The sequence below is a fragment of the Monodon monoceros genome, unplaced genomic scaffold, assembly GCF_005190385.1.
Source record: "Monodon monoceros isolate NGI ecotype Baffin Bay Population unplaced genomic scaffold, NGI_Narwhal_1 Super_Scaffold_21, whole genome shotgun sequence".
Classification (NCBI taxonomy): Eukaryota; Metazoa; Chordata; class Mammalia; order Artiodactyla; family Monodontidae; genus Monodon; species Monodon monoceros.
In genome coordinates this window covers 24,331,625-24,345,674 of record NW_021703778.1, presented here as the reverse complement: position 1 = coordinate 24,345,674, position 14,050 = coordinate 24,331,625, and the positions used below count along the sequence as shown (strand labels likewise).

General features: G+C 41.0%; 1 pseudogene; it reads left to right on the top strand.

The window, feature by feature from the left end:
• Positions 1 to 721: 721 nt before the first annotated feature.
• Positions 722 to 821, top strand: LOC114905289 (annotated as a pseudogene).
• The last annotated feature ends 13,229 nt before the right edge of the window (positions 822 to 14,050 follow it).

Below are 14,050 nucleotides of genomic sequence, written 5' to 3'. Positions count from 1 at the left end.
CATATAACACAATGGAAGTGCCGGATATATGAAGCGCTATGACCAAGAGTGTGTAAAAGCAACGACAGCTTAATTGGGACTGCAACTTGGTCCGGCAATGACTGAACAATCGCAGTGATTGTAAGATGTATCCTGATTTCTGCTGCATTAAAATGGGCAGTGGTAGGCAGGGGGTCGGGGTGGGGGGGTGGACTGTGCACCTTAGAAATTATGAAACCCAGAAATCACTTCAGCCTGTGTCAGGGTTTTTCCCTGGGAAACTCACCGGGAAAACTCCAACTCATGAAGGTAGGATTTGACATTCCACTTACAATTAGCAAAGTGCTAAAACATCTGCCAAAGACAAGGCAATTAAGGCAGTTTTTTTTTTGTTTGTTTTGTTTTTTGCGATTCGCGGGCCTCTCACAGTTGCGGCCCCTCCCGTTGCAGAGCACAGGCTCCGGACGTGCAGGCTCAGCGGCCATGGCTCACGGGCCCAGCCGCTCCGCGGCATGTGGGATCTTCCCGGACCGGGGCACGAACCCGTGTCCCCTGCATCGGCAGGCGGACTCTCAACCACTGCGCCACCAGGGAAGCCCCAAGGCAGTTTTTAAAAAGATGTTTGCAAGGTCATAACAGAATTTCTCAACATTGGCTGCACATTAGACTCGACGGAGGAATTTTAGAAGAAGAAGAGTTAAAAAAAAAATAGTACTAGCCCCAAACAAATTGAATCTCACACTAGCTTCGGCAGCACATATACTAAAACTGACACAGGACAAAGATTAGCACGGCCCCTGCCCAAGGATGATGGGCAAATTCATGAAGCATTCCATATTTTTAATAATTTTTTTAAAAAAATCAGAATCGCTAGGGGTGGGCCCAGGCATCAGGTCATTTTGAAGAGACCTCTAGGGGGTCCTAGTCTGCCATCCAGTTAGGGAACCACTGATAGGAAGATAAGAAATTTCCTGGATTTCCAAAAAGCCAAATTCCTAGTATGTCTTAGGCACAATTAAGAGCGATCCACCTTCCTTGGAAACATCTGGATATAGCAGCAGGCAGGTCTGGGGTTTACTTCATCTGGGCCTGCATGGTGTGGGCACTTTTTTCCCCTCCTCTTTCTTTCCTCTTTTTTTCCCCTCCCTCTTTTTAATGCCAGCTTGGCAATCTCGCAGCACAGATCTATTTCAGCACAATGACACACTGAGTTTTAAACCTTTCAAACTGTGTTATTCACAACCATGAATGTCCTATCATGAATAGAAAATAGACTTTCTGGGATTCTCTGAACTCAGGCCCTTGACCGCATGTCATTTCTGAGTCCTCCCTGGCCGTTCCCTCTGCTGGGCTGGTCACTTTCGCCCTTGACTTCCGTCTGCCCCACCTTGATGTCCACCCCTTTCCTCCGCTGGCTCCGAGGAGGGACAGGACATGAAGGGCAGCTCCTTGAGGCTCTTCAGGATTCCAGTGTCTCTTATAGTTGAATCTCTTGATAGCTGCAGACAATATATGGTGTAGATCAAAAAGGAGGGCACCAGTGTTCAAGGCCAGTGACAGCAGTGTACATTACCCCACACCGTGTACATACTGGCATGTGTCTAACAAGGGGTTTTGATTTTCCATCACAGAAGAAAAGATGTGCTTTCTAGAAAGATCCCACAGCCTCTTCATCTCCCTACCCCTTCTGCATACCTACCATTTTATCTCTTGGATTTTTTTTTTTTTGGTAGGTTTATTTTTTAAGCGTACAAACCCTGCATAATAAGGAAAGCGAAAACACTCTGATTGAGAGACTTTCGGCTAAAGAGGGGAGCTCTTGGGGGCATTGCTCAAACTTCATCCTCCGAATGCCATCAGTATATTTTCAAAGAAAATAGACCATAATGTGCTTTGTTTTTTCAACTTCCATTGAGATTTTTATGGAAGAGGTGCTCTGGGAGTCTCTGCATATTTTATTTAGATTTTGACAGTATAATTTAAATAATGATCTAGGGAATTCCTTGGCAGTCCAGTGGTTAGGACTCAGTGCTTTCACTGCCAGGGCCTGGGGTTCGATCCCTGGTGGGGGAACTAAGACCCCACAAGCTGCATGGCACTGCCAAAAAAATCTTTTTTAATTAAAAAAAAATAAAAAAGAATGATCTATTGAAGAGAATTAAATCATCATGGCACTTGAAGGTGATCCATTCTGCATCTCTTCTTGAGATCCTCGGTCAGTGGTGAGTTTCTTTTTCTCTTAACAGATGTAGGACACCTTTTTCTTTGTGTTAAGTTTTTCATAAGACGAATAAACTAGACATGGTAAGATGTATCACAATCAGAAAAAAAGAAAACTCTATCACCTGAAATCTCTTCTCTCTATTCTTCTTCACACTTGGATGAATTTTCTTAACAACCCATGGCTTTCAGGACAGACTAGAGTTCATGTGAGTGACACACAGTGAGATATATTTTGCAGTGACTTCTTAACAATCTGTACAGTTATACATAGTGTACTTTAAGTTTTAAAAAGTCACGTTAGAATAGATATGTTGCTACCACTTCTTGTATGAGATTGAGAGCAACGCTTACCCTCTTTAGGCTGCAGTGTCCTCGTTTATAAAAAGAGATATTTATAGTATCTACTTCATGGGGTTTTGTGAAGATTACAATGAATATAAAATAGGGAGCTAATTGCTGGGCATTCGGTTCAGCTAGGCAAGGAACGGTAGTTAGATATTGTCATTATTACTTTTGTTATTATCAGCCAAGCTCTTTCTCTATCTCCATCCCTTTTTCTCCTCACATGCTGTAGGTAAAAAGAAAGTACAAAGAGTAGATTTTTTCAGAATGAAATCCTGCCGTTGCAGCAACATGGATAGGCCTAGAGGGTATTATGCTTAGTGAAATAAGTCAGGCAGAGAAAGACAATTACCGTACCATATCACTTATGTGTGAATCTAAAAATAAAACAAACAAATGTGTGTAGCAAAAGAGAAACAGACTTGCAGATATAGAGGACAAACCAGTGGTTTCCAGTGGGGAGAGGGAAGGGGGGAGGGGCAAGATAGGGGTAAGGGATTAAGAGGTACAAACTATTATGTATAAAATAGGTAAGTAACAGGATGTAACGTACAACCCAGGGAATTATAGCCATTACAAACAGATTATAATGGAGCATAATCTGTACAGATACTGAATCACTAGGCTATATACCTGCAACTAATATAATATTGTAAATCAACTATATTTCAATTAAAGAAAGAAATTAATTTTAAAAAGAGTAGATTTTTCCATAACCTAAACTTTACCTACTCATCCTTTGGATGGGATCCTCAACAGAGAGACAGAATTCACAGACCACAGTTAACCTGCCTTTGAATCTGAATCTTTTACTGCCTACAAATCGTCTGATTTGAGACAGTGAACCAAAGGATTTGAAGGCTTTTGGGGGTTCCCTTCTGGCGAGCTCACTAGAGTCCTCACCCAAATCTTCACTCAGAATTCCCTAACAGTAATTCACTCTGTGTTCACATAGCAATTTGTAGTTTTCAAGCATTGTTACTTTACATGTCAACTTTAGAACATTCCAACAATATCTCACTAATATATTAATAAGTAAATTAATTAGCATATCATTAATACTGTTTGTCATGGAAGAAAGTTAAGAAACCAAGAACTTAGGTGACCTGACCATGGACCCTCAGTTACTGTGAGATTTGTGGAACTAATTATATACCCCATGTTTTCTCCAACACATACTGTTATTCCCAGCAGTGAGTTCAAAATGACTTTATTAATCTCAACGAGGCAGACACTCGGCTAAGCATCCCTAGATTATCTTTTTAATCTTAAAGTTATTGAACGTTGCTATGGGGACACGGCCACCTTGCAATATCCTTTTGCTGCAGGGCATAGCCCATAACATAAAATCCACAAAGCATTCCGATGCCTGATGTGGACATTTGGTTGAAACCTCTTCCCACTTACACCTGTAGATATTCACCTGACGATGAATATCAAAATGGACTTGCTTTTTTGTTTTGCCTCTTCTTTTCCTACTTGACATTTCTTGAAACTGACAAAAAGCCAGGGGTAACAAAAGGCAAGAGGAGAAAGTATGGAATGTGTAGATAAGGAGCAGAGTGAAAAAGAGACCTGGTTAATTCACTCAAAGGGTCATAACTCCCTCCCAACTGAGGTCTTCGATTTGATGTCGAGCCAGCTCTAGGGTCTCCTGAACAGTTGATGGTGTGCCAGCCTTCAGGGTAGAACACCCCTTCTCTGGAGAAAATCATCGCGGTTGGCAGTGGCCTGATGGGTCCACCCATGATGACATCTGTGCTCCTATTTATAACTCAAGGGTATACCCTCCTTTTCCATCTGAGCTGTTAGCTTTTTAAAATACTTAAAAACCAATCAGCAACTAAATTGCATCTGAAGAGCTATTTCAATTATAGGATGGAGGCAGTTCCTCGGCAACTGAAGTATTTAAGAGCTGCAAAAAGTAATGTGCATTTTAATGCTGATTTGCAGGGTATAATACACTTTGTAATTCATTTAAATGTATTCTGTGTGTTTTCTTCTAGCTGAAGGCGCAGCGGCAGTCCTTTGAATCATCATAGAACTACACTTTTAAAGTTTTCTTTAATAGAAAAGTATTTAAAACCTAAGAAAATAAACTGAGTTAAGACATAATTGGTTGGAATCGGAAGGTAGATTGGGTCCTTTTCCTTGAATAACATCACTTAAAAGCACTCCTGTGGGATGATTCTGACTCCTGAGAGAGACAACCTGGAGTTTGGATCATACCAAATAAAAATCTCATCTAAAATTGCTTTTTTCTTGTTGCCAGACTAGATAGAAGCTATACTATTGGTCAGAGGCTACTGACTTGGCAGGTAAGTCCAGGAGCTTCAGTGCCTCCATGGATGATAAGCTTTAAAACTGAGTTCATCAAACATAAACGTTTTGCCCCAGAGCCCAGCAAGCTGTACCTAGGTCGACAGCCCGAAAGACATGAGGTCAGCAGAGCAAACAGTTGCTTTTGTTCCGTAGTTGCCACGACAGAGATTAAATGGATGCGTGAGGGAGAGTGTGTAGGCTACAGGCCGCAGAAAGAGGTCCGAGGTGGATGCACCCAGCCTGGGTCCCCTCTCTGTGGTCTTGAACGAGAGACTCGGGGAAGGACAGATTTCAGCCACAGAACATCCATGTGCCGTCACCTCATCCAGGGCCTTCATTCCTTCACACAGCAGATGAGGGACCAACATCCTGACACGGAACTACTGCAGATTCACAGAAAGAGGCAGGTCCCTAAGCAGCCCCCAGCAGCGTGGGGGAAGTGACACTCCCCTGCTTTGTTCTGTAGCCACCTGAAAACAAATGAGCATACGCTTCTGTATGCTATCCAGTGTGGCATGGGGTTATTGCCAACTTTTGATCAGTCCCAGATTTGGTGTCACGTGTGTTGGATTTGCTGGGGTTGCATTTGAACCAATGAGTTGCCCGGAATGATGACATGCTGTGCCCTCCCCTGACTTGTCTCCTGAAGTTTATTCTTCCCATTCCCTGAAGTCAATGTGCTCATAAACTGAGCCAATCAATACACCTAAGACAGAGCTCTTCCAGAGCCCACCTAGGGGGCCGCCCTCTTCTGGGACATCACTGCTGTTGCGGAGAGGCGGGTCCCAGGCGGAGAATTGAAAAGGCCATTTATTTATTGAATGTTAACTGAGCACTGACTCTAACTGCATTTGGCACAGGGTTATTGGGAAGTGTAGGATGGGTGAGCTACAGCCTCATTCTTCAAAGAGAACCAAGTCCAAGGATTGGAAATCGGGGGGGGGGGGACTCCATGTTGCTTATGGAAAAATAAGATTTCCTGGGGCTTCGAGGAGTGGTTATGGGATGTAGCTGAACTCAGACATCACAATTAAAAACGCAGTTTGGAATAAGCTATGAACATCCATCTGGGGTGGCCTCTCCCGACTCTCCAAACTGAAGAAGCAGAAAGCTCAAGGATGTAAAGGACCTCAGGCTGGCTCGTACGCTGGTCTGAGCATCTGGGTTACCTTTAGTCACTTCTGCTGGGTAACTGGAGCCTGTATGTTTTTCACAGAGCCATTACACTGGAGCCCTCTCTACCCTGAGCCCCAAAGGGTCCCTTTCCCCCCAGCAAACATGACATTGTCACAGCGTGCCCTGCCCATGGGACCTCTGTTTTCAGGCCTTCTATAAGGAAACCATTGAGCCTGCCTCCGAGCTGTACACAGTGGTGGCTTTCATTTAAATACCCACTGCTCTTCCTGCCAGCACCGGGGAACAGAGAGCGCTATTTATACACATCCTGGTGTCAATTTCCACAGCAAGGAGGTGAGGCTGGTTTCTGAAGTACGCCTTTCCAGCCAGCTGTCCCCCAGTCATTTTGCACATGCTGGCATGACATTTCCCTCCAGCCAATTGAATCCTGAAAAGTTTAGTTTCTTTCACACGTGAATAAAAAAGAAGTCTTTGACGTGCAGCATCCCTCGCTCCTCATAAAGCTGTAACTTCACAGGCTGTATCTAATTTGTACTCATATAGTTAATTATGAGTTAATGTTAATGGTTTAAGTCAAGAGGATGATACCAAGTACCCAGCAATAGGAAAGGGAAGTTATTGTTAAATAAAAACCTGGATAACGGCATGGACCAATGACGGATATGTGGACAAGGGGGGAGACATAATCTGTGTCCTCGAGAAACTTAAACTGTTATAAATCATAGCAAATCTCTAAGGTTCTCTGGAGATTCAGTACAGCCAGAGCTGCGGCTCCAGAGCAGGAATAACCGCCCGCAGCCGCATCCTGTCAGTCTGCACAAGCCCTGGGTCTTTCTGTTTAGATAGTTCTGTTAGTGAATTTTGCTCTGTGGGGACCTTTGAGGAATTTAAATCACATATCATGACATGGGAGAGAATATATGAAATATATTGCTATAGAAATGAAAGCTATTCTAATTGTGACAGTTTTTAAGTTATTTGAAAAGCACCTGCCATACACACAACGAAAGTAATATTTTAATTTTAGACCCCAAGGCAGAAGAAGAGGCTCAGGACAGAACAGAATTCTACCCACGCCCTCGCTTTGTAAACATGTTCAACAAATACTCACTGAATAAATAAGCAAATGAATGAACAGATGAGCCTTGAGCACAGGGATTAAAACAGTATTTAGAACTTTCCTGAGAATGGAAGAATTTAAGTAGGATTCCATAGCACCCCAAATGGCAGGGGCAAAATTTCTTGATTACAATGCTATGAAGACCCAGATGGCTCTCAAATTTTCTACGTTAGTCTGAATTGATGAAGAGTTAGAAGCAAGTTATGACAATATTTGCTACAAAACTGGAGAGCCCAGAGAACTGACCAAAACGATCACGAAGTTCTATTGATAGCGCCTCCAAAAATACTGTAAAATTATCATCTCTTTCTTATTACAAAAGATTTCAAGGACACAGAAAAGCATAGTGAATGAGCTCTGTTAAATGGAACATTTAAGTAAAGCCTTTAGAATAAGAGGTGAAGCTCCTGCTTCTCCTTCCCTAGTCCTTGTACCCACCCCACTTTTCGAGAAATGATCACTTTCACAAAATTGATGTTAATCGTCCTAGGAATTTTTTAAAAATCAAATTTACTTGCAGATGTAATCCATAAATTATGCATTGTTTTGCATCATTTTTTAGCTTTTTAAATAAATACTACCGTACCATACATATTTTCCCCTAACTTGCTTTTCATACTTGTGTTTGGGGGATTTATCCACATTGATTTATGTAGCTCAAAGAAATTTATTTTAACTGATGTGTAGTATTTATTGTACCTTATGAATATGCCATAACTTACATCTCCATTTTCCTGGTGCCATACATTTTAGTTACTTTTTTTTTTTTTTTTTTTTTGGCTATTGCAAACAGGCCTTTCTGACCATTCCTGTTTATGTTTCCTTGAGCATACAACCAAGGGTAGCCCCGGGGCAGTGGTTTTCAACCCTGCCTTCATATAAGAAAGCTTTAAGAAAAATACCCAAACTGAGCCTGACATCAAAGATTCTGATTTAATTTGTCCAGGGTCTAGTGATAGAAGACAGAAAATGAACAAAGGTATAGATTAGGAAATATCTGGTGGTGATACGAGACACAAGGAAAATAAAACAAGGGAATCCTATAGAGCCTTTATCCAGGGAAGAGCATCCCTTGGAGGTGACATTGAAGCTCAGATGAGTGACCCAGGGGTCACTGTGAGAAGACCTCAGAGAAAGAAGTTTCCTGCGAGAGGACATGGCTGGAGGAGGCTTGTCATTTTGAGAAACAGGAAGTCAGTATGTCTGCTAGCCTGCTGCTGACGGTGTAGGGCCAAGGCAGGAATACCAGTACAGGCCCGTGTACCACACGCTTAAATATTTAAAGGCCATAAGTTAAGCAAACTATTGAGGAATATATGTTCTATATTCCTACTTTAACAAATACACCTTCATAATGACAAAATTAAAAATATGGGTAGAGCTAAGGTCTCTATCTGATGGAAAGTCATCAAAATACCAATGAAAACTAAATTTGATTGTTACTGCACACACGTGGGTGTACTCGGGATGGACCAAGGATGCTTGAATGAGTGATAAAATAAAGATATAAATAAGTTATAAATTATTTTATATTTTTCCATTTAGCTTATTTTGTTGGCTTTATTTCAAGTGAAATCATTATTATGTTGTTATAATCAAAAGTCACATAATTTGTTATTGACAGTAATGATCTAAAGGATTAAAGGTAAAACATATTTTTACTTAAGAGATACACAATTTAAATTTATTTTCATTAAAGCATAAATGAAATGTAAAACATTTTTTAATTAAAAAATTTTTTTAAATTATATATTTTCCGAAAGGTTATTTTTCTTTTAATTATAAGTGATAATTAACCAATATCAAAATATTTATTCAAAATTATTTGTTAAGAGACTTCCTAGTGCGGGCTTCCCCGGTGGTGCAGTGGTTGAGAGTCCACAACAGTGAAAGGCCCGCGTACCACAAAAAAAAAAAGAAAAAAAAAGACTTCCCTAGTGGTCCAGTGGTTAGGACTCCACCCTCACAATGCAGGGGGCTCTGGTTCAATCCTTGCTTGGGGAACTAAGATTCAGCATGCTGCACCATGTGACCAAAGAAAGAAAGGAAATTATCAATATTAGTTAAGATGAAATTTTAAAATTTACATTTTAGGAAATTTAAATACATCTTATTAAATACAGCACTGACCCTTGTGCAGGTGAAAATCTGTCTGTAAATTTACAGTCAGCCCTCCATATCAGCAGTTCTGTATCCATGGATTCAACAACCTCAGATGTCATAGTACTGCAGTATGTATTTATTGAGAAAAAATCCACACAGTTCAAACCCATGTTGTTCAAGGGTCAACTGTATTTGTATAAAAATAAAAGTACTGCACTTCAAGAATTGGATGTACATGTAGTTCAAATGTATGAATTGGTATCACTTCATGTTACTTCTAGTCCCACGTTGTTTTAAAATACAGGATTTATTATTGCTCAGGTATAGTGAGGCCAACAGATCAGGAGATGACTACCATTAAGAGAGAGTTTGTTATACTCATAGATCCCGGGAGAGTGGGGCATGTCACACCAGGCAGGGCCACACAGGGCCACACCAGTGTCCATCGGGACATGAAGGAGTGAGGGGAAAATGTGAGTAACAGCCTTTATTGTGTTTCCCTGGGGCAGGGTAATCTTTATCTGAATAAAATATGATTTTTTAAAAAACGAATGAAATGAAAAAATAAAATTTCAACTTGCTTATTTATAATGTGAGTAAAATAAATAATTCTGCAAGTGAGACACTTTTATATATTAAGTGAAAAAAAAATGGCCCAGGCATCAAAACTTTCTCAGATAGTGGGTTTGGAACAGCATCTCTAGAGAGCAGCAGTGCAGGACAGAGACAAGTATCTACAAACCTAAGAGACGAGTATTTACAAACCTAAGTCTAACCAGAAACACTTGTGCCCAGAATGCTGACCTTAAGGCTGAGAACTTGCAGGAGGAGTTGCTTGAAAATAGACGGTTCATGATGTTTTCTATTACAGATGAGAATGTAGATAACATCTCCCAATAGATCCGCATTTCTTCGTGCTTCCAGTCAGAAATTTGATATGATCAAAGTTTGATAGAAACTTTTGGACGTGATGCCTATGATAGGTACATATATCAGGGCATGACCTACTATCCTGTATTGAGAAAAGTCCTGAACATTTTAAGGTGAACTCATCCAAGGTAGTAAACTGGATTACGATATGGCTCCCGGAACGGTCATGGTTAATATTTTAGTACTTGCTATAGTACTAAAGTCCAAGATGGTAACAGTGTGCAAAGCCTTTGTCGTTAGCTATTTGTTAACTCATTCACCCAGGAATAATTTTGTACTAAAACTTTCATATACACAACACCATGAATACTGCTTGCCCCTAGCCTAAAACTACAGACCATTCATGTTTATTAGACTCAGAGCTGGCAGGATGCCAGGGATTTGGTTTTGCCATGGTGACAGAGATTTTTATTAGCTTTTGGGGGAAAATAGGCATGTTAGTATAATTCAAAGAAAAACCTCACCACCTTTCACCAACATATACCCCAGTTTCCCTTCCTGAAATCCATTTCCTGAAATGAAAGTGAAACATTTCCAAAATTATAGATTGAGGACTGAACAGCAAAAAAATGCTCAGATTTTAAACTTTAGAACATGAACTAACGTGGTTCAATTCACACTCAGATGTAAAATTCATAATTTGAATAAAAGCTACAAATGGAAATCACTGTCCTACACTCCAAAGAAAAGTAAATACAATGATGTTAGAAAAGCAGAATATTGCAAATATTTCAAGAGTCATTGCTTTTAAAAACAATCACTGTGCAAGAATCTTTCTGCATTTAGAATCCCTACATTTGTGAACAGCTGTTTTTCGTTATAAAACTGAATAAAACTAAATGTCGCAGCCCGTTAAAGGACTTAACATTAAACACGGAACACAAGACTTGACATTGTCATCGTAATACCAAAAAAAAAAAAAAAAACCCCAACAAGAGATGTGGTCAGGTTTCTATGTCCTAATCCAAAGTATAATGAGTTAACAAAATAAAAATACATAAAATATAAACTGAAATGTGTAATGAATTACATATTCAAATATATGCATATGTTAATTTTCAATTTCAAATTGATGCTATTCTATATTACACATATTTCTGTTGTGACTTTACAACAGCACATCTGGAAAAACAGAGAAAGATCGAATATATTTCTGGCCACCGATTTTTCTTGTTATCAATCCATTTCGCTGATTTATTTCTACCTTCCAGGCCCTGTAGACACCTGAGTGCATGATCCCTGCTCTAGACCATGAGTTCATCACGGACAGACCCTGGCAGTGTATTATTCAACCAGCTTCCCACTTTGTCCATCTATGATCCATCTGTGATTTAACAAATATTTCTTGGTCACCTGCTAGCTACCTAGCACTGTAGGTCGTGCTGCAGTAACAAAAATGGATAAGACAATTCCTGTCTCCTGGACCTCAGATTCCTATATTTAGTAAATGTTTGAATTGAATTGATTGGCTGTCTTAGTCCTACCATGGCCCAAAGAGTTCTGAGTTACACAATCTGTAGAACCCCAAGACTGTTAGTCGCAAACATGGCAGGTAATATAACAGCTTATAAAATTCATCCCCCAAGAGAGAAATTATTCCTGTCTGTGGGATTTGATTTCTGAAAGCATCTGGCACAATGGGAAGCATTGAGTTTTGCATTCAGGGTGACAAAATGTAAGTCCCTGAAGCTAATTAGTAAATTAACATATACGCTCATTCACCTGAGTTCCTCCAGTCCAAACCCTTTCCAATTTTGCTGCAGGAAAGTAAGCTTTTCCCAAGAGACACAATTGAAAATAGGTCTGAACGAACATGGCTTTGTCTTTGCTGGCATATGAATCTGTTTCTGTCTTTCTTATCACGTTTAAAATCCAAAGGATTGTGCTTCTAATCTCGGTGCCTTCAGTGACCACAGTTACAGCAGTGATGGTGGTACCTTTTCCCCACACATAAACTTCCCTTTAGCTTAATTGTCTTTTAAGACACAGCTGGCCTGATGTCACAGGAGCTAGAATGGCGGCTCATCGCTGAGCTGGGGAGTTGCATTAGATTTAAAGGCAGGGATGAGAATGAGAGATGACAAAGAAGTCTTTGAGGCTGAAACAGCAAATATACAAATAAACGTACACATTCTTCCAGTCTTAACTATTTTAGAGTCTTCTTAAATATTTACATGTTTAAGATTTTACGGTCTTCTTAAATATTTTAAGAGATATTTAATTTCTCATCTTTAATTAGCCCAGAAGGATAGAGATGGTCTTTGGTCTCCCATAATTTTCAGTTATTTGCTAAAATTCTTCTTCCACTCTGTTCATTCAACCTGGTTGAATTCTAATATAATTCAATGTTATTTCAACGGCATTTTATCAAGTACCCATTCCATGCCAGGTCCTGTTGACAGGAAGCGTCGGAGACAGGAGAGCACCTAGAAAAGCTTCCCATCAGAGACAGAATGAAGAATGAACAGAATTTTTTAAGTAAAAAAGGTGAGACATGAAACACAGGCAATTCGATCAGCATGTTCAAAAGTGCAAAACAATGAAATATCACGGCAGGCAAAAAGGAAATATAAATCTTTTGAATGGCTGGTACAGCAGAAAAATAGCAGGCTGGGGGTTGGGTGGGAGCTGGGACTTCAACAGGTCTGAGCTCCAATCACTGTTCCAGGGAGGGCTTGCTTCAGAGCCACCAAGGGGGATTTTTTTTTATATATATAAAAGCAACATGGGCTTCCCTGGTGGCGCAGTGGTTGAGAGTCCGCCTGCCGATGCAGGGGACACGGGTTCGTGCTCCGGTCCGGGAAGATCCCACATGCCGCGGAGCGGCTGGGCCCGTGAGCCGGCCGTGGCTGCTGAGCCTGCGCGTCCGGAGCCTGTGCTCCAGCAACGGGAGGGGCCACAACAGTGAGAGGCCTGCGTACCGCAAAAAAAAAAAAAAGGCAATAAAACTTATTTATTTTCTGGGCAGGACACCTGGTGATTCAGGTTCAGAAGGCGTGGGATTGGAGCCCAGAAATATTTATTTTTTGAAATACTTTCCAAGTTCCAATTCAAGATGGCGGCTGAGCACAAGCCTTTTTCTTCCTCCTCCTGTGTCTCCCCAAACCCCACTGAAATTATCGTAAGAAGGACCAAGATGCATTAGCCACAGCAGTGAGGAGAACAGAAAAACTGCAAAGGGGCCAGAGCTAATAATCTCTTGCTTAAAGTTAGAAAGAGGATAGAAGCACATTGAAAGCGAAAACCCAGCGTTGGGAGCTATGGCCCTCCACCTTGGGAGAAGGATGCTGTAAAAGCCATGGTTTCTGGCAGAGTTACAGAGAAGCTTCCAAATTGGTGTAAGTCAGAGTGGCTAAGGAATAATGTCACAAAAATAAAATCAAATGATGAGAGGAGTGTCTAGGGAACAGCTGAACCCTCCTCTTCCACCTCAGGAGATTAGCTGGCAGCCTGGCTCTTAATGACCTGGAATAGGTGCTCTTTGAAAGAAAGGTATTTGAGAAATCAAAGAGATACTATTTCTAGCCCGATGAATTTCTCCCCAGCTGAAATAACCAGACCAGCACGGAAGAGAAGCCTCCCCCCATTTTCCTCAGGAGCTTGGAAGTGAGAATACACTCACCCCCTCCAAGTACCCATGTCCCACAGACCTCATGAGGGATGGAGAAGAAAGTAAGGAAGGAGATGGGAAAGGAACCTGTGCTCATAGCTGTTGCGTTACACCCATGGGGCACTCATTATCCAAGCTCTTCATGGCCATTTCTGTTAATGTATTAGGGGGGCATAAGAACTTTAACACAGAGCCCCAAACATCCCAGCCTCTCTGAGGGTGTCCCTTCTTCTCTGCTACTGCAAACAGTGGCAGTGGGAATCAAACTTTCCCTTTAAATTAGA